Source organism: Schistocerca nitens, chromosome 1 (genome assembly GCF_023898315.1).
Source record: "Schistocerca nitens isolate TAMUIC-IGC-003100 chromosome 1, iqSchNite1.1, whole genome shotgun sequence".
NCBI lineage: Eukaryota > Metazoa > Arthropoda > Insecta > Orthoptera > Acrididae > Schistocerca > Schistocerca nitens.
Window position 1 is genome coordinate 880,865,232 of NC_064614.1, and position 21,419 is coordinate 880,886,650.

Sequence of the window (21,419 nt, forward strand, 5' to 3'; positions counted from 1 at the left end):
AAATGCAGTAAATGAAGCAGGCAAAAAGGAATACAAACGTCTCAAAAATGAGATCGACAGGAAGTGCAAAATGGCTAAGAAGGCATGGCTAGAGGACAAATGTAAGGATGTAGAGGTTTATCTCACTAGGGGTAAGATAGATACTGCCTACAGGAAAATTAAAAAGACCTTTGGAGAAAAGAGAATGACTTGTATGCATATGAAGAGCTCATATGGAAACCCAGTTCTAAGCAAAGAAGGGAAAGCAGAAAGGTGGAAGGAGTATATAGAGGGTCTATACAAGGGCGATGTACTCGAGGGCAATGTTATAGAAATGGAAGAGGATGTACATGAAGATGAAATGGGAGATATGATACTGCGTGAAGAGTTTGATAGAGCACTGAAAGACCTAAGTCGAAACAAGGCCCCGGGAGTAGACAACATTCCATTAGAACTACTGACAGCCTTGGGAGAGCCAGTCCTAACAAAACTCTACCATCTGGTGAGCAAAATGTATGAGACAGGCGAAATACCCTCAGACTTCAAGAAGAATATAATAATTCTAATCCCAAAGAAAGCAGGTGCTGACAGATGTGAAAATTACCGAACTATCAGTTTAATAAGTCACGACTGCAAAATACTGACGCGAAATCTTTACAGACGAATGGAAAAACTGGGAGAAGCCGACCTTGGGGAAGATCAATTCGGATTCCGTAGAAATTTGGGAACACGTGAGGCAATACTGACCCTACGACTTATTTTAGAAGCTAGATTAAGGAAAGGCAAAACTACGTTTCTAGCATTTGTAGACTTAGAGAAAGCTTTTGACAATGTTGACTGGAATACTCTCTTTCAAATTCTGAAGGTGGCAGGGGTAAAATACAGGGAGCGAAAGGCTATTTACAATTTGTACAGAAAGCGGATGGCAGTTATAAGAGTCGAGGGACATGAAAAGGAAGCAGTGGTTGGGAAGGGAGTGAGACAGGGTTGTAGCCTCTCCCCAATGTTATCCAATCTGTATATTGAGCAAGCAGTAAAGGAAACAAAAGAAAAATTCAGAGTAGGTAGCTGATGATGGTCGAAGTAGGGAGGATATAAAATGTAGACTGCCAATGGCAAAGAAAGCGTTTCTGAAGAAGAGAAATTTGTTAACATCGAGTATAGATTTAAATGTCAGGAAGTCGTTTCTGAAGGTATTTGTATGGAGTGTAGTCATGTATGGAAGTGAAACATGGACGATAACTAGTTTGGACAAGAAGAGAATAGAAGCTTTCGAAATGTGGTGCTACAGAAGAATGCTAAAGATTAGATGGGTAGATCACATAACTAATGAGGAGGTACTGAATAGGACTGGGGAGAAGAGGAGTTTGTGGCTCAACTTGACTAGAAGAAGAGATCGGTTGGTAGGACATGTTCTGAGGCATCAAGGGATCGCCAATTTAGTATTGGAGGGCAGCGTGGAGGGTAGAAATGGTAGAGGGAGACCAAGAGATGAATACACTAAGCAGATTCAGAGGGATGTAGGCTGCAGTACGTACTGGGAGATGAAGAAACTTGCACAGGATAGAGTAGCATGGAGAGCTGCATCAAACCAGTCTCACGACTGAGGACCACAACAACAACAGGGTCGAATCAGTTACCGATAACGTGGAGAGAAGGAACCGAGACACGAAGCTAAAGATTCTGTGCGAAAACCATGACTAACAAGGGGAGGCCGCCAATTGTGAAATTCAGATTCGATTCATACTGCGCATAATAAAAGCTCATGGCCAGAGGTGTAATGTGGGAAAGCACCAAGATGCACTTCTCAGCCGTTGTCGAGAAAATCGACAGTTAAAAGAAACCGTTGCAGTGAAATACTCTCTACGATTAATAATTTTCAACAGCGTCGTGGCGCAGCGGTAAGCGCTCGGGTTAGTAATCCGAAGGTCGCCGCATCGAATCTCGCGCTATGCAATTTATTTTTTATTATTAGTTTTTTGTAATTCAAATATATATATATACCGCCTCCATTTGCGCTAGGGACCGCATCTACCTTCTTTCGAAGTTAGCAGGCAACTACGCTGTTATGCGGCGGCTCGTGGAACATCTGTCCTTCAAGTGTAACGAGCGAGTAACGGAGTTTATATTTCATACCTGCCGCAGCAAATTTGTGTTCGTGGGGTCTCTATTCTAATTCGAACGTTTGACTTACGCTATACGTATTCGTTTCGGAATACCGTTTCTACGTCTTCCGTTAACTATACGTGGTTAACATTATGAAGACAATTAATAACATTTGTGAAATACAACTTTGTTTGCGGAAAACATAATGATGTTCCAAGTCGCCAGTTTTTCCACGACAAACGACTTTCAACAACTTATTATATGCATAATTGTTGCAACTGATTGCCGGGTATTATATATATTTGAATTACAAAAAACAAATACTAAAAAAAGGGTTGCACGGCGCGAGATTCGATCCGGCGACCTTCGGATTGCGCCACGACGCTGTAGAAATTTATTAATCGTAGAGAGTATTTCATCGGAACGGTTTCTTTTAACTGTCGATTTTCTCGACAACGGCTGAGAAGTGCATCTTGGTGCTTTGCCACATTACACCTCTGGCCATGAGCTTTTATTATGCGCAGTATGAATCGAATCTGAATTTCACAATTGGCGGCCTCCCCTTGTAAGATGCCAGGTCTTAGTCGACGTAGCCCGTCAGCCAGAATTCTTATGGTAACAGATTCCCATACAAGACCTTCTCGAACCACTCTACGAAAAATGCAGATTTCTTAAACAGATTCTTACACTTGTATGGAAGAGTAGATAATATCTTAAATACACTGTGCGTCAATAAGATCATCTATTAGTAGTTCCACAGCAAATGATGCAATTACATTCGCGACAACTGATGTCGTTTCGGTCTGAGAGCAGGGTGAGTAGCGTGTCAGTGATGCAACACACCAAATTATACATCTGTTGTGCATCACAATGTGATATGCAAATGTAGCTACATGTCTTGCAAGTTTTTTCCATGTCTGTAGATCACAGAGGGGGGTACTGGAACCAACTATATATTAACTGTAGCATAGGACTTAATGCACGCCAAAGTCCGAACGCTCCACATTTTTGACGGGATCTCGAATCCTACGAGTTTCTGATAAAATCCGTTTTATTTACAGAACTTGAGGCTTGACATTACTTGAAGTTTAGATAAAACGAAGCACAATCCCAACATTCTTCAGATGCATGCAATATTTGAAGTAACGAAAATTTATCAAGTGTTCTGGAGGATGGCATCCTATAATTTCAGAAGGTACGTTTAAAATTACGGGAAAAAAAACAAAGGCACGCTGCATAAGAAGAAAATCTGCGACATTTTATGCATCCTGAAGGATATTTGGGTACACAAGGACTATTTGAGTAATAAGGGACTTTAGCGGAAAACGTAGGACGGATGGGAACTCTCGATTTAATACAAAATGCTACTACAAATCTCTAGTTATAGCTAATATCATTTTTATATGAGTCGGCGGTGTATGTTCTTTGGGACATGTCCGAAAGAATACACCACGCATTCATATTACTCATTCGCCTCCCTGGGCAATGACTCCACCACCTGCAGTGCGGATGCACAATTGCGTCAGCCCCCCTCGGGGAATCTGTTAACATGGAGAGAAAGAGCCGAAACAGGAAGCAGAAGGTTCTATGCGAAAGCCATAACAGATGCCAGGTCTCAGACGACGTAGCCAGTCATTAGTAAGAATTCTTGTTGTTGTTGTTGTGGTCTTCAGTCCTGAGACTGGTTTGATGCAGCTCTCCATGCTACTCTATCCTGTGCAAGCTTCTTCATCTCTCAGTACCTACTGCAACCTACATCCTTCTGAATCTGCTTAGTGTATTCATCTCTTGGTCTCCCTCTACGATTTTTACCCTCCACGCTGCCCTCCAATGCTAAATTTGTGATCCCTTGATGCCTCAAAACATGTCCTACCAACCGATCCCTTCTTCTAGTCAAGTTGTGCCACAAACTTCTCTTCTCCCCAATCCTATTCAATACCTCCTCATTAGTTACGTGATCTACCCACGTTATCTTCAGCATTCTTCTGTAGCACCACATTTCGAAAGCTTCTATTCTCTTCTTGTCCAAACTGGTTATCGTCCATATTTCACTTCCATACATGGCTACACTCCATACAAATACTTTCAGAAACGACTTCCTGACACTTAAATCTATACTCGATGTTAACAAATTTCTCTTCTTCAGAAACGATTTCCTTGCCATTGCCAGTCTACATTTTATATCCTCTCTACTTCGACCATCATCAGTTATTTTACTCCCTAAATAGCAAAACTCCTTTACTACTTTAAGTGTCTCATTTCCTAATCTAATCCCCTCAGCATCACCCGATTTAATTTGACTTCTTATGGTAACAGAATCTCATGCAATGTAGACCTTCCCGAATAACGCTAATAAACATACAGATTCTTCCACGCGGATGGAGGAGTAGACAATATCTTAAATACACTGTGCTTCTTTAAAATCATAGATTACTTGTTCCACAGCAAATGAAGCAATTACATTCATGATAATTGATTTCGCTTTAGTCTAAGAGTATGTTGAATAGCGTATCAGTGATGCAAGACGTCAGCATGGAGGACATGGACAGGGATTGCGGATATGTGGCGGTAGGTGGGAGTGTGGGTTGGACAGGGTGCCGTAGAGGTCAACGCAACTGCCGAATAAGCAGGAGATCCTGGATTCGAATCCCAGTTCACCACACGGTTTTACTCGTCGCTGATGATTCCACACAAAGTCCCAAAGAAGGTGACATCAATAGTCCCTTTCTTTTCCTTTGCTTTCTCCTCTGCTCCTCTCTGGCTGAGCCGGCCGGGGTGCCCGAGCGGTTCTAGGCGCTACAGTCTGGAACCGCGCGACTGCTACGGTCGCAGGTTCGAATCCTGCCTCGGGCATGGGTGTGTGTGATGTCATTAGGTTGGTTAGGTTTAAGTAGTTCTAAGTTCTAGGGGACTGATGACCTCAGAAGTTAAGTCCCACAGTGCTCAGAGCCATTTTGAACCTCTCTGTCTGGACATGGGGGTTGAACCCCTCTACCATCCTCCACACATACAAATTCATAATCTGTCCCATCCTCTGTTATGCCAGTCCCACTTGGATGTCGCCCCCCCCCCCAAATTCTATAAGTCTCTACAGATCCTCGAGCACCATGCACTCTGCCTCCGTAAACACCTTCCGTACCCAACGCGGATCCTCTACAACCCGATTCCTTTCCCCCTTCTTCTCCTATTCCTCAAACATATCCATGTCCTCTAAACCTCCCTCTGCCTTGATCCCCCTCATCCCCTGGTTGCTCCTCTCCTCTCCAACCCCCGCCCTCTGCTGCACTTTCACTGTTGTGTCCCCCCTACCCACCACATCTACACCCTTCATCTCCTTTCCAAAGGTGGCTTCCGACGACTCCCCCTCCTGGATGATGCTCTCTCTCCCTCCATTTATCCCTCCTATCAACTCTGATCCTCACCCCCCTTTCCTCTGTCCTTTTCCAGAGCTCCCTCTCCACCCCTTCCATCCTGTTTTTTCCCCACCTATTCTCTCTCTGCCTCCCTCCTCTCCCCCGAGTCATTTTGTATTCCCCTCCTCTGCCTTTCCCCACTCCCTCTCGCGGCTGCCCTGCCCCTCCCTTTTATGAGTCCTCTGTCGGTTCCCCCCACTTCGTTTTTCCTCTCCTCCCCCCTTCCCCCCCCCCCTCATCTGTCCAGGTCCCTCCCATCTGCCCTTGGCTGTGGTGTGTCATCTTCATGCCAACTTTTTAGTGCAGTATTTCAAGTGCGTGTTTTTTGAAGTGTTGCGAACGGAAATCATACTGTCGCTGGGTGTGATTTTTATATTTCTTGCGAACAGAAACCAGACTGTCGCCGTGTTTTTTTAATTGTCTGTCTACTATTTTACCTGTCTTCTTCCTGTGTATTTTATTAGCATCGCCAACCCTTTGTTTTATGTTTTAACTTCCACGATTTTCCACCATTTTACATTTCAGCCACCGTTTTTATCCCCTGCTTTTATTGTTTATTATCTTCTTCTTATGTTTTAGAAATTTTGTAGGCTGGAGAGTGGCATACTAAGCTGTTGCCAGCCCGTCCCCTTTGGAGGAATCGAAACTCAATAAAGGAAAAAAAAAATCCTCCGCTCCACCTTAAATTTACAGAATATCATTTTTCTCCACATGTCCCGTGATCAGTCCTCTGACGATGCAGAACATTATGACCATTGCCCAGCGACAGATTATATAGCGCCCGGTGGCGCTGTGGAAACGTAACACTGTAAGGATCATTGCGGAATCATTACAGTGTCGATGAGGGTTGCAATCGGGACAATTCACGGACATAAGGAACTTTGGCAGAGAGCAGATTCAAGATACAAAGGAATTAAAGACATTAGTTGCCGCGGGTATTGATTTATATGTATGGGACAAGTTAAAAATTTGTGATGGACCAGGATACGAACCTGGATCTCTTGCTTACTAGACAGATGCACTGACCTCTACGGCATCTGGACACAGTGGTCACTACAACCGTACGCTTTTCCCCACTATGTCTCCCGTCAGGCCCAAATTCTCAACGTACACCACAAACTACTGATGTAGTGCACTACGTCATTAGCGTGTGGTATGGTCTGATGGGAGGCGTGGTAGGGTAGTCCATGCGGCTGTGTCCGGAGGCCCGGGTTCAAATCCATTTCCGGCACAAATTTGCAACTTACCCCGATGATTTAAGTCAATGCCTACTGGCAACTAACATCTTTAATTCCTCTGCATCTTGATTCTTAGTGGCTGTGCCATCAAAGTGGTGTCTGTCCTTTCTTCTGAAAGAAGAAACGTGTCACTTGGTCGAATGAATCGCGTTTCTTGTCACAAGAGGTTATGTGTCTGGATATGTTATTATCCGGGCGAACTGCTACTCAAAGCGTGCATCGCACCTCGCACGCAAGACGGCGACGGCGGTACTACGCTAAGGCGGCATTCATCTGGGCTTCCATGGTTCTTGTGGTAGTAATCGTAGGCACCATGACAGCTGTGGACTACGTAAATGTGGCTGCAGACCACCTACATCCTTCCACGCCTGATGTCTGCCTCGCTTGCGATAGCATCTACCAGCGGGATAAATGTCCGAGCTACAAGTGCCAGAGCAGTTGAAGAGCATGACAGTGAATTCACTTCCATGTTTTCGCCACCAAATTGGCATGATCTGAACTCGGTAGAACACATTTTGAACACTATCGGGCACCAGCTTATGATACACTGAGCCAAAACGTTATGACCATCTGCTTAACAGCGTGTTGGCGCAACGTGGAACGGAGTACAGCGGCTATTCTGCGTGCCATGGATTCGACAAGTCATCGATACGTTTCCGGAGTATGAAATGGCTCCAAGCACTAAGGGACTTAACATCTGAGGTCGTCAGTCTCCTAGACTTAGAACTACTTAAACTTAACTAACCTAAGGACATCACACACATCCATGCCCGAGGCAGGATTCGAACCTGCGACCGTAGCAGCAGCGCGTTTCCGGACTGAAGCGCCTAGAACCGCTCGGCCACAAAGGCCGGCTACTTCCGGAGGTATGTGGCGTGAGGTGTCTACGCGCAGGTCGCATAATTCCCCTATTCTATGGCCCAGTGGTTCGTGGGTGCGAAACTGATGCCCGATAGCGTCCCAGATGTGTTCCACCAGGTTCAAATCAGGTGAATTTAGTGGCGAAGACATCGAAGTGAGTTCACTACGTATAATGTTCCCCAAACCACTGTGGCTCAATTCTGTCCTTGTGATTCGAACAGTTATCCTGCTGGAAGATGCTGTCACAATCGGGGAAGACATCAAGCACGAAGGAAGGCATGCAGGTGGTCCACAATCATGTTTACGCTGTCATAATGCCTTTGATTTCTACCAAAATACCAGCTAGCAGAAAGTCTTCTGAGGCACAAAAAAATTTAATGAAATTCCTGTTATCACTGAAACTTTGGTAACAAGGCCCCAGAGTTGGATTTATGTTAGCATCGCTTGCGAGTTGTCTCTGATTTAAATTGGCTGAGGGAGCTTGTACCAGAAAGTGCAGAAGATTGCGGTAATCCCACTTCGTGACGGGCGAGGTTCTCAGAATAGCGAGTCCATATAGATACGACGCTTTAAACGTGAATTTCATTGCGCTTTCTTGTGCTGTAAAGATGGACGCAAGAAACTGTGAAACCTCCTTTAAAAAGACTTTTATGTTAGAATTTAAAATGTTTATAACATGAATTTCAGAGATTTGATTCTTAACTTAATAAATAAAATAAGGCTCAGCCTTCATATGTTTTCGGAGGCAGCAAGACGAGTGCTTGGTATCCTTCCTTCTCTTCTGCATCTGATCTGCCATATGTAGGCATCTCTTTGTTGTACTTCTGTGACTTAGTTATTAATAATGGTATTTGAAGACAGTTTTTACTGTACTCATTACTTTACCGATCCAGTCATTCTCTCTTAAATTTTGATGTATTCAGTTGTCAGTTTCAGACAATTTTTCAGATCAATTATGGAGAATACGCAAAGGAATGATGTGGCTTCCGATTCGCAACTGGCGAGATTTGTTAACTTGTTTAAAATTCTTCTTTCATTGTACAGACGAACCTGCATCTTTAGTGAGGAAATTCGAATACGTATCACGATTATTACAGCAATGAACGATTATCATATTGGGATTTGTTATTTCCGTTAACAGCATTCGATATTAAGACGGACCACATGAGGAGCTTGCGTGTTGTCGAACAGCTATCTGGAACAACCACTGGCGAGAAGGTAAAACTTTCTTATAGAGCTCTACCAGAAAAGGACAATTGTTTTATTTTATTGACAGATAACGTATAAAACGCAGCCATCGGCGCCAACAAATGCTTGTGGTCCACACGGGGTTTCATCGCGCTGTCGGAGCAGATGGATAGCTGCAGAAAAACTAGTTTCTTTCAAAGATTAAGGGAAATACCACTCCTGTGAAGTACAGCTTACTTTAGTCATGCAGGTGTATCAGCAAACTGCGTCTTCCTAGATTTTAGAAAGGTGTTCAGCACTGTACTGCTCGCACATTGCCGACTATTAACTAAGATACGATCGTACGAAGTACCTTTGCAAACATGTGACTGGCCCGATGAATGTTTGATTAACGGAATCAACTATGTTAGACTGGAGAGGTCGTGTTTCACAGAAACGAAAGTAGCATCGAATATCATCCACGGAAGAGTAATAGTACGGTACCTCTAATGTTCTCAATATACATAAACAGTTAATCAGATGGGATCAGCAGCACTATGAAATTGTCAGCTGATGATATTATCGTCTACAAAGAAGTATCGTCGTTGGACGATCGTAAGGAAATGCAGAAAGACTTGAACGAACTTTGCACTTGGTGTAATAAATGGTAGCTCTCTTTAAAAATAGATAAATGTACGGTAATCTTCATTGAAAGGGAAAGAACTCCATTACAAGATTAGTGGTGAAGATCTTGAGCACTTCGCAGCCATACACTGGCGGGGATAACTTAAGGACGAAAGTAAATTTCGCATGATGTATGACTGCCAAGTAATATTGCTCTATGAGAGTTGGATCACACACAGAAATAATTAGTACAGCATAGTAGGGGAGATAAAAACAAGAAATACGCAATGAGACAAATAGAGACCACACTTTTATTCAAAGGCAATAATTATACCGAAGTCAGAGTGATTCATGATGGCCTCCTCGGCATTACATAAGACGGGACATGGTTCTTAATAGGTCGTGTGTTCACCACGGATTGTAGTGCGTGCTTTGCAACGCGCTCTCATGCTCGCCACAAGGTCGGTAAGGAGTTCATGTGGCAGGGCGTTTCATTCCTCCACCAACACTGTTGACAATTTCTGGGTGTTCATTGGTGCATTTCGACATGCTGCAATATCTCCCCATCGTATCCCACACGTGAACTACGGGATGTAAGCCGGGGGAACGGACTGATAGGCCAATCCATTCGCCGAATATCCTCTCGTTGCAAGAGCTCTTGCACCGCCGCTGTTAGACGCGGTCGCGCATTATCATACATAAGAATGAAGTCAGGGCACATGGGGGAGGAGTATCGTATCACAATAACGTTGACCAGTGAATGGACCGTGTTCAAAGATTTGGAGGCAGTACTATGCCTCACCACACCCTAACACCTAGAGTTCCAAAACGGTCATGTTCGCCAATGTTTCTGGGTGCTTTACGTGTTACCACCTCTCATATCTGCTGGAATTGGAATGGACGCAGGGATCAGACAGGATGCTTACGTAAGTGTCACCTGTCAGAGTTGTACCTGCACATATCAGGGGTCCCATACCACTCCAACTGCACACGCCCCACACCATTACAGAGCCTGTACCAGCCTGAACAGTCCCCTGCTGACATGCAGGTTCCATGGACTCATGAGGTTGTCTCCATACCCGTACACGTCCATCCTCTCGATACAATTTGAAACGAGACTCGTCCGACCAGGCACCATGTTTCCATTCATCAACAGCCCAACGTCAGTGTTGATGGCGAGGTGAGGCGTAAAGCTTTGTGTCGTGCAGTCATCGAGAGTACACGAATGGGCCTTTGGCTCCGAAAGCCCAGATCGATGATGTTTCGTTGAATGGTTCGCATGCTGACACTTGTTGATGGCCCAGCATTGAAATCTGCATCAATTTGCGGGTGGGTTGCACTTCTGTCTCGCTGAACGATTCTCTTCAGTCGTCGTTGGTCCCGTTCTTGCAGGATCTTTTCCAGCCGCAGCGATGTTGAAGATTTGATTTTTTACCGAATTCCTGATCGTCATGGGACACTCGTGAAACGGTCGTAGGGGAAAATCACCACTTCATCCCTACCTCGGCGATGCTGTGTCCCATCGCTCTTACGCCGACTATAACACCACGTTCAAACTCACTTAAATCTTGCCGGCCGAAGTGGCCGTGCGGTTAAAGGCGCTGCAGTCTGGAACCGCAAGACCGCTACGGTCGCAGGTTCGAATCCTGCCTCGGGCATGGATGTTTGTGATGTCCTTAGGTTAGTTAGGTTTAACTAGTTCTAAGTTCTAGGGGACTAATGACCTCAGCAGTTGAGTCCCATAGTGCTCAGAGCCATTTTGAACTTAAATCTTGATAACCTGCCATTGCAGCAGCAGTAACTGATCTAACAACAGTGCCTGATACTTGTTGTCTTATATAGGCGTTGCCGACCGCAACACCGTATTCTGCCTACTTACATATCTCTGTATTTGAATACGCATGCCTATACCAGTTTCTTTGGCGCTTCAGCTTATATGTGGTTACAGATGTAGGGAGGCATTGTGGAGAGGCTGGAGGCACTCAGTATAAAATTATTGGCTCGAAAACCGAATGTGTTTGCGGCAACGCTCTTGCAGACTGGGTAAGAACCATTCCGCTCTTCAGATACCACCAACAATGACGACGGCTTTCGCCATATGATAAACTAAAGTGATACAGAATCTGGAGGGAAGACCATAGGGCTTGGTTCAGTCCCCTAATTGGGAAATTTTTATTTCTCCGAGCCGAATGGCATATTTGTGAGGTGCGGGAGTTGCGACCAGTGCGTATCTGTTAACTTTTACAGGCAATCGTCAACAGCTGTTAAGAGCTTTCTGAAACCGCGAGGTTTAGTCATCCAGCTGTATGCCTATAAACTGATTGTTACCAGGCACTTCAACTATGTCAATTTCTTGGAACCTGACGAAGGTCCACTCCGAGATTGAAACTGGTTGTTAATAAAGACATACATGAATGTAGATTACAGTGATGAACGCACATGGAGTCTTAGTATTATACTGGTATTCTTGCTCAGTTCCCATTTCTGGCCAACTACTGGCGATGAAAATGTCTTCCGCCGATGAGATTCGACCTGATTACCATCAAATCGAGTGCTACCAAACAACTATGCGTTAGCAGCCTCTTCTAGGGAGGTGGGTGCGCTAATTAGTGAATACTGCGGGCGTCCACAAGATTCATAAACGTATTCCTGACAGGAAACTGACAAATCAAAGAGTGGCGAACTAATGGAAGAAATTTCGTTTTAGACAATGTTCCATACTGAATGAAGACTCAAAAAACAGAAGACAGATGATTCAGGATATGATTACATATGGAGCAACAAGAGCAGTCACCACAAGTAAGCAGCCATTATTAACTACAGATAAATTGAATATGCCAAAATCAAGAAATGCAACACTTCATTTATTAGCTCCAGAAACGATAAAAATCCAAATATGAAAAAAAAACAGAGATGTTAATAAAGGGAGTGTGAAGACTGTAAATAATGCGTTGAATGTAAACACAAAGACTACTGCTGGCGACACAAAATAGTGAACAATTCCTAAGCAAGAGAATTTGTGAGGTGTGAAAACTATTAGAGTAAAATAAATGCCGTGTGACCAAGGCCTCTCGACGCGTAGACCATTCGCAGGGTGCAAGTCTTTCGATTTTACGCCACTTCAGCGACTTGCGTGTCGATGGGGATGAAATGATGATGATTAGGACAACACAACACCCAGTCCCGGAGCAGAGAAAATCTCCGACCCATGCGGGAATCGAACCCGGGCCCTTAGGATTGACATTCTGTCGCGCTGACCAATTTTTTTCGTGTTTTTTTGTGTTTGGTCGTTGCGGACGTCACATGACATCCGTTAAAGTTCGTTGGTTGATCTTTCCGCTCGGTTTTTTTATTATTATTATTACAGAGGCCAACAAGCTCTCTGACCGAACACGCTGAGCTACCGTGCCGGCAACCACTCAGCTACTTTTCTTTTTCTCTCTTTTTTTTTTTTAATCTCATTTTGTTCGCTTTCGTTCGTTGCATCTGCTCTGAGTGGAAGTCGTGAGACACCCGTTTAAGTTCATCGTTGATCGATTAACTCAGTTACAGAGGGCAGCTAACCCTCTGACCTAACACACTGAGCTACCGTGCCGGCGCTACCGGGGGCAGACAACTATTAGAGTCATCTGAGTAGAATTCAGTTAACGAAATCGGCAAACGAGATCTAGAAAAGAGAATTAAATATTCCACTGATGTAGTGCACTTATTAATAGAGGTTTTTCGCTATGTCGTTACACATATCCGTCCACTGAGAAATCTGTTGCCATATGTGAAATGAGCATACATCGGCTACAGGGCGTTCTCACTCAAAGATAATCTTATCTCCGCGTGTCATAAACGTCAACATCTGCCACATACTAGAAACCAAACCTGTCCGCATTGCAGAAAGCAGTTCACCTGAAGAAAGTCTTTTCCATATCTCAAACCTAGCCTCGTTGCATCCCATGTTTGTCTAGAGCCGTCATTCTCAACCTTCGTCCCCTCCCCCCTCCCCCCCCCCCCCTTTCAACGGATCGTGACAACACCAAACGGGGGACACGCGCTTCCTGAGAAGAAAAAGAATATGAATTCAAAAATTGATTAATTCACTGAAAGAATAGCAAAACAAATTACATTCTGACGTAATAAAAATTTATAATTCACATTTCCACTGATGTAGTGCACTTATTAATAGGACAATGTCAGTGATTTACACTGCATTTAATAATTAATTTTTCAGTGCTAAGTTGAAACCAAGTTTTTAAATTATTAATGACATCCTTGGCCTTGGTTTGCAGAACAAAGTTTTTCGAATGTGGGGTTTAGTATTAGAAATAAACACTGAATTGTTTTTCTATGTTCAACTGAGATTGATATTTTGTCTTCAAAGCAGTCAACGCAGAAAATTAGGTTTCATGAAAGTTCGAAGTTGAAAATTGTAGTAGTATGCGAAATTCTCTTGTTTTCACTGCAGAAAACTCATCAATACAGCCCCCCAGAACTCGAGGAGCCATTTATCACTAAATTGTCTTTTCATTTCGCTCCTTGCCATGAAATCTATGAAAAGAATCGATAGACCTTCAGGAGTATTTTCGGGCGCTATCTGTAAAACAGGGACCATTAGAGGGCCACCGATTTAGAGTTTGTCAACGCAGCAAGTCGATTTTTTGAAAGGGCAATAATTTACTTCCCTCGGCAGTCTGTAAGATTTGTAACTTTGTAGCTTTAGCTTCAAAATACTCAAAATTCAATATATGTTTACAAGGTGATTCTTACTAACGTTTAAAAACCTTTGAAGAGACGTAAATGACGTGGATACAAGTAATTTGGTATAAGACACATGGGGAGTTGATGACAAATGTAGAACATGTGACGTCACCACGTGACGTACCTCGCCGCATATGCGGTGGTTGGGCTTGTCAATCATACCCTCGCCCGTAGGGGTCAGTGCTACACATCACTCCATTAGGGTACTCTGCTTTGTATCTTGCATTATCCGAAGTGACACGGTAGAGTTTGTAGTTGTGGTAATACAAGATACGATGAATCGGTTTACATTTACGAAAGCAGATTAGTCTGCCGGAGCGATTTCTAGCACTGGTCACTACCAGCGAGAGTAGTATCGGTAAGACCAAACGCTACACGTGCGGCGATGTAGGTCATCTGGTGAGGTCACATATTCAGCATTTGCCATCCACTTTTAGGGTATTTCCCGACATTTGCGACCCCGTGTGTCTCACATTACTCGTCTCAGAGTCCTCTACGTCACTTCGGTTTTTTTTTTAAACATTAATAAGAATCATCCTGTATATATAGTCGTCATATGAGGTAAAGGGGAGTGGAAGGGGAGATGAAAATTATAATTAAAAACTAGGTCACGAATACTGATAGGTTGAGAAACGCTTGTCTAGATGGAAACAGTACCTGCAAACCGGCAAGGAATGTCCTACACACTTACTGCTGCTTAAGCGCGAAATACAAGAAACTCAATACATTAATGAGATGCGCAAATCCTATGACAGAAGTAAGGGGACGGAGAATCAAGACCTTAATTTCTGCTTAACAAAATGCAAGCTAATATAATGTTTGAGAGCTTGCGGCAGCATACTTGTGTCATGTAAGTCGATTTTGTAGTACATTAACAGAACTGATGACCGTGGTGTAGAATTGCAGCAATTAACTGAAGAATTAACTCTACAAGTCGATAACAAACATGGAAAACATCCAATACACCATAACAGAGCAGTTGTGCGTACCATTAGTGATGTGATCTTGTGTTATCAGAACGCAGCTCCGCCAATAACGTCTTGGTGGGTAGAAGACAGTATTATATTTGGAGACCACAACCCCTTCACCATTTTACTGACGAAAGAAAGCAGAATTTAAAAAGTAATCGAGAAAGACCAGCTGAGAACTGCAGTGGTTAGGTATTCTGTCGAAATGCCCAGTGGCACTAATTGATTGTGGCATCGGTGCAAGAGCACATGAGTCTATGAATAATACCGCTTAATCAAAAAAATGCCGTTTCTATTCGCTTCCACTTCCCAGAAGGAGCGACGCGCTGAAGTGCAACACTAACTGCGTTAAAACGCAGAGTCCACCTATCACGAGATCCTACGAGAGAAATAGAACGTTCCAGTCTCTTGCAAATCCCCAGGAAAGAACTGAAGGAGAGCGATAGTGGAACAAAGTGGACAATGTGCTCTACCAAGAAAGTAAGATCAAATATCTGGGGAGTCACATTAAACTAGTACCGAGAAGAACAAGTTTTTCTTTTGCCTGCCGACCATGCGCATAGATGGTAGTACTACACAGAATCGCCAAAGAAACTGGTATAGGCTTGCGTATTCAAATACAGAGATATGTAAAGGGGCGGAATACGGAGTTGCGGTCGGCAGCGCCTATATAAGACAACAAGTTGAGAGGTGGCATGAGCCCCCTCTCATATTTCTATCTTACGATTCTCCTCTCTAATTGCATGCGGTGGAAGGTTGCTATTCCTTCACACGCGGACTTCCCACGCAGCGTCTCTCGTCACCCGGGTGGTCCGGTGACAGGCGGGCTCTGTTGAACTGGAGAGGGTTAAGCCGACGGGTGTGAGGATGTCGAGTGAATGCTTTGCAGACGCCGACATTGTCAAAAGACACGCCCGGAGGGGTTTGAAGTAGCGGCTGGGCTAGAGGTTCCGTTACTTCGCAGAATCTTAGCGAAAACACTTTCTGGCGGGCTACCAGCGAGGCGTGGGAATGACTTGTGTACCCAGGCAGTTGTGGCGGGAAAATTCCCGCGCTTTCTGCAAAATAGTAACTGTGATTGGCTTGCTCAGGGCATAGCTCCGTGACGTAGCAAAATCAGCACAGAAATTGGCGCCAAGAATCTCCATTGGTGGAATGGTAGTGCTCCGGCAATGGAGTGGAATTTTCCGCCGGTTTTCGAGTTGCTGATTGGAACGTTTAACCACGGCCACTGTCGTGGGGGCGGGAATGTTCTGTGTTCGGCCTGTACGGGTGCTCAGGGGTAGTCGGCTCTCGCCTTTCGGTCGAGGACGTCGAAGCAACCAGCCATCGCCGCCGATACGCCAGAGCATGTTCTGGCAGTCAAGAAGACAGTTTGGTAATGTATGTCCGCAGCACCGGCAGATAGGGATTTTCCTAGTCAATCAGAGCTCAGCAGAGCGCGCCTGTTCGTCTTTTTCTAACTTTGTTCTGTCTTGAGTAGCAGCAATTACTGTTGGGTTAGCTGTGTGTCTCTCTTGAGATTTGAGTGGCAAGGAATTGGCTCCACATACCACTTCGTCTTAAACCTCACGATCTAGTTTAGGGACAACTTCACCTTTACAGTGTTTGTATGAGTCTCCAATTTGAGCCAATTTGATGTATTATAAATATTTCATGTGTTTTTTTTATTATTTTGTGTTTAGTCTTAATAAATCATATTGTTAGTTTGGACAGAACTTTCATTCTGTTAATCGGTAGAGCAACCCATCATTTCCCACTATGTTAATGAAACCTTCGTTTATTTAACTTATTTATCAAATTAAATTATTGCAGGTGCCAAACTCTCTTCTACTCCACTGGCAGGGTTGATTAGAGTCAGTTCGCGTGTTTTTTTTATCCTTGTGCAACAGCCAAAGTCGGAGTTAGAATGGGGGGGGGGGGGGGCTTAGAGCATCAAGAAGAATTTAGTGTCAAATACACTGCTAGCCCCGGCACCTCGCATAAAATGGCGACCCTTATCCTCGGATCTTTCCTGTGAATCTTCTGATAAGCAAGTATTATTAGTAGTAGGGACATTCAGAATTCTTTTTGCTTCATTTTTTTTATTGATTAATACCCAAGTTTTTTTTCTGGTAGTTCCGCGTTTAGTTTTAAGTAGCGGCGCATGATTACAGTTTTTGTTTTCAGTGTATATATTTTTTTTGTTCATTGTTTTTTGTGTTTAGTTGATGAGGTGTCCGTACCACATCGCACTTTGTCGGATTTGTGTGCGGTTTCTGTACCACATCAAATTGTGTTTGTAGTTACAGCGTTGGAACGGCGTTGTTGAAATTTTATGTCTATGTGGAAAAATATTGGGAGTAGATGATTTTTATTGTGAATTTTAGATAAATTTGTGTTTTTATGAATGATCACGAGAAGTAAGGCACGACTATTAGCGAGCGAAACTAAAACAAAAGAGAATAGCATAATGGATAAGAGGCAGGTTACTGACGAGGATACGTTCGGAGATGAGATGGGCACATGTTTAGCAGCACCGGACGACAGGGTCATTGATGAGGAAGGTGATTTGGACGCGATCTCAGAGCAGCGTTGCGGCCGTGATTATGATAGTGAAGTAGAGGATGAAACAGAGACAGGCACACAGGTCGAGACGGTAGCAGAAGTTTATAATCAAACGAACGAGAGCAGACAGGGGCCAGCTCGGTCACGTCAGAGCTCTAGCGCCCAGGTGTCCAGAGTTACATCTCCCACGTTTGAAGAGGATCAAAAAGATGACGTAAACCCAATACTGAGCTTCCTACGATCAATGAAAGAAGAAGCTGACGAACAGCGTAAGAAGGAGAAGGAAGAAGATGAGAAACAACGTAAGAGGGAGAAGGAAGAAGAGGAGAAACAACGTAAGAAGGAGAAAGAAGAAGCTGACGAACAGCGCAAGAAGGACACTCAAGCAATAATTTCGCATATAGGGGAAATTCGTGGGGAATTATTAACAATAAAGAAAGAATGTGGAGAAGCAAAACAAATGTCAATGGTAGCACAAAAAGTAGCAGGCCTAGCCAAAACTGCAGCAACAGGGGCAATGAAAATCGCAAGAGTAACTTCTCAACTCGCAGGGCGCTTGCGACGTGCGACACAAGTCCACGCCAAATCCCTAGCGGCCTTAAAGACTCAAGGTAATATTGCGGTTACGAACATCACGAAACGAATGAAGGAAGTAGAGCGTCGGATAGCAAAACTAGAGCGAAACGGGCACACGAGCACTGCGCGTTCGGATTCCAATGATGGAGTACACAGAATTGTTTCTCCGAGGAAAAACCCGCCGTGCTCTAGCCCAGAGACAGAGTGCGGAACTAACAATGCACACGCAGAAACACCTAGTAATAGCTCCAATAATTGTAGCCCACTTAGGAGAGTGAATTCGGAGTGCCACTTCAACTGTGATAGAGGTAGTACATCACAGTTATCAGCAAGATAGATCAGGACACTCAGCAGACGTGCAAGTATCGGAAACGAGTGACAACACCAGTGCGAGGATCGGACAGGATTTTGATCAGAATCACTTCCTGTCGATACTAAAATTCCAGAAGTTCAAAGATAATGGAGGGTCGATGCATCCGAAGAGCTGGGTGATGCAGTTTACAAATTCAGTACCGTCGTCATGGCCAACCCAGGCAAAATTAGAATTCATGTGTGGACACATCGAAGGCCAAGCTGCGGAAAAGATGCGGGGTGTGGCAGCGACGTGTCGGACTTATCAGGAATTTGTTGGTGCATTCCTGCGGACCTACTGGTCAAAGGAAACGCAAGACAGGATTAAAGAGGAAATAATATTTTGTCCTGAACTGGAAGTGTCAGGGCATAGGAGCGCAACCAAATTTTTTGATGATTTACTCAAGAAGAATCAGTTTTTAGATAGTCCATATAGCAACGGAGAAATCATTAAATTTTGCTTTTCCAAATTGCCAGTTAGGTATCAACAGACACTTATCGGGAAGTGTGGATCTGACATAGAAGCATTCAAGAGTCTATTGCGCGAACTCGAAGTAGTCTTTGATAAACAAGACGCAAAGGACAGGAAGAAGGCACAAAATAACAAATACCACGGGCCAGCAAGGGAAGACGACAACAGATCGCATAATCGCACTGGTCAGTTAGGAAACCAGGGTTACGGAAATCAAGGTTACGCTATTCAAGGTTATGGAAACCAGAGACACGGAAACCAGAACGTCAGGAAACAGGGTCAACCTAGACAAGGAATCTGGGACAGGAGGAATAACGAACGGCAAAGCGACCGTAATTGGAGAGAGCAAAATCAAGGACAACAGGAGAACCAGGAGATTGAAATTAGACCTCCAAATCCTAATGCACGTCAGAGGAGGGGGAGTCTAAGAAGGGACTGACGCTAGTCCATAGGACTCCACCACTTCTCTCACACAAAGAAGTTCGTGGAATAATAGTAGTTTAAGTGGTGTACATAGTAGAATAGGCAAATATATGAACCTTTCTTTGGGGAACAATAATCGTTGCATTAATAGATTAAGATTGTTAAAGTATTAGCACGCTGCGTTTTCTCGCATAAGAATTTACTGCTGTTAACTTTTTTTGCCTATGTTCTCGATCTCCTCTGTCGTTGCGATAAGAGGCACTACCTTTCCATGAGCAATGTTTTTGTCCTTTCCTATCTGGTGTCCATGTTAAGGGATAAAGATGAGTGACGAGATGTCGCACAAACGGGCGCATACATGAACGTGCTCTTAGAAGTGTTCTGAAAAGTCGTGATACGCTCCATAGCGGCCACAACCAGTTCGTGAGACGTTCATATCAATGCTTGCAGGCACGCGTCAGTGCACTGCAAGATTGTGGTATATTGCGTGATTTCGAGGATGAATATGGGCAGTATAGTTTTTGCAGAGCTGCGCCAGCATCGTTGTCTTGCAAGTCGGGGTGAACCTGTGAGCGTTTGACTCCAATGGTGCCCTAGACGATAGAAATGCGGGCATAAAGCCTACCATGCCAATGTGCTGGTTGGGGATTTAGCGTGCTGCTCGTGACTGTCACAGATGAATAACCAGGGACTTATACTTGGATATTCGTGACATACTGTGTAGCTGGCGTGTGTTGGGCGACTGAATCCGCAACAGGAACCAGTCCTGGCGTGGTCATATTACATTGCGTCTGGAAAGGTGTGCTTTGATCGCGAAAACCGCATCACATAGAGAAGGAAGCTGCAACTATAAATTTATTGTCGTGTATAGCCATGGCTAACACAGTCTCTGGAGTTTCAGTGAGGCGTAATGAAAACTCGGAGGTCATGTCGTACGGCGCGCACATCACTGTCGTCAATAGCGGCGAGCAGCGAGACATCTCAACGTAACAGGAATTATGTAAGAGTATTGTATAAGGTAAACAAAAAGGTACGATATACTAGGATAAGTTAAACTGTAGGATTTAACAATAACTAGATTAATATTGTGGGGGTTTTCTACCACAAGTGTTTGGCGCGCCTGTTGGGATGTTATTTTTCAGGTCATCAAATCACAGACCCGAGATGGAGGGACGACCGGCGAGCGAACGTAGAATAGTTGCATGTTCTTTATAGCTCAGTAAAACTTCAACCTGCATAATAACATAATTTATTCAGAAGACATAGAATGTAGATCGTTGGCATACGGTAGTTAATTCTTGAGCATGTCTACTGTCGATCTATAAGTAATAGTAATATTAGTGCGGGCCCGCACATTTAGTTGTTCATCCATTACATAGCATCAGTTATCACACACTATGTACAATACTGAGATCGGTCTCTACACATATATCAAAATAAATTATTTCCATGTCTAGATTAGATGTTATGATGATAGCCACAGGTAAATAACTATAAAATTAAAATTAGAGTGTCTGAAATGACAGACCATCAATGTATCGTGATGTAAATTTATTATAACATAGAAGGTCATGGGGAAAAGTTAGGCATAAGATTTTTGTAAGAATTGTGCAGATGACGGGGATCGTGGCAATGCAGAGGCCAGCCAGAGGTCATCGGCTACCTGCAAGAAGAAAGCGTCAGCGCGCTACCTGACGTGAAGGGCGCGAGAACATCCGGTCCTACAAGCTGACAGTCACCGGGCCGTATACCTGAGGGATTACGCGGGATCCTCGCCGAGCTACAAGCGAAAGTGAGGCTGGCCGTTGACACTGACACGCGACCCACACACGACAGCCTGCTAGCTCTCCGGACGCGGCAGCCGTTTGGAGGGATTCCCTGCGGCAGACCACGTTGTCGTGAGTACACGAAGATCACATATCGTGTCAGAACCTGCGCCCCATGT